Source organism: Oryzias melastigma, linkage group LG13, assembly GCF_002922805.2.
Source record: "Oryzias melastigma strain HK-1 linkage group LG13, ASM292280v2, whole genome shotgun sequence".
NCBI classification, from domain to species: domain Eukaryota; kingdom Metazoa; phylum Chordata; class Actinopteri; order Beloniformes; family Adrianichthyidae; genus Oryzias; species Oryzias melastigma.
Window position 1 is genome coordinate 24430132 of NC_050524.1, and position 1110 is coordinate 24431241.

Below are 1110 nucleotides of genomic sequence, written 5' to 3' on the forward strand. Positions count from 1 at the left end.
GGTGGCCCATACAAGAAGCCACGGAGAAGAAACTCTCCAACTTGCAATCGTGGAGTGATCACCCCATGGTCCAGTACCACTAAGGGCATCAGAAACACATCTTTCTATGGAACTTTGGTTTTGGGGAAAGATATACGAAGTGGATTAGATTATTGTACACAAACCCTGTGGCAGAAGTTCTAACCAATAACTATGTTTCAAAACCCTTTAAACTATGTAGATCCACTCATCAAGGCTGTCCGCTGTCCCCATTATTATTTTTATTCGCCATTGAACCCCTGGCTATCGCAATACGTCAGTCACCAGAAATAACAGGCTAAACAATAGGGAGAGAGGAACATCGTCTGGCACTCTTTGCAGATAACATAGTTTTGTTCTTGACAGACTTAAACACCTCAATAGAGTCCCTTAATAAACTCCTTCACACATTTGGACAGTTTTCTGGCTACAAAATAAACAATAGTAAGAGCGCCCTATTATTGTTGAATGAAGCTGAGAGAAAATCCCCACACAATTCACTCACACTCCAGAGGGATTCACTTATCTTGGAATTAAAATTACACCCAATTGGGAAGATNATTCACTTATCTTGGAATTAAAATTACACCCAATTGGGAAGATATTGTAGCAAAAAACTATGAACCTCCGATGAAAGAGGTGGCGGAATTACTTGATAGATGGAGACCAATGCCTGTTTCAATGATAGGACGCATTAATATTATCAAAATGTCAATCCTACACAAATTTCTTTATCTGTTTCAATCAATCCCTCTATCTCTGCCAGCTTCCTTTTTTACTACACTAAGAAAACATTTTTCTAACTTTATTTGGAACAGCAGATGCCCTAGAATGCGTCTTTCTCTACTCTACCTACCCTATGACAGGGATGGACTTAAAGTGCCAAACATGAAGTTTTACTATTGGGCAACCCAGCTTAGGATAGCAATGTTTTATTTTTCTACAAAAGAGGTGCCAGCTTGGGTGGGGATGGAGAATGATAAAATTGGGCTTCCTTTGTACCAATACATCTATTTATCCCAAATGAAAACAGTTGAAAAGCACACACAAAACCCTTTCCTTAAGAACACAATACTAATCTGGCATGAAGCA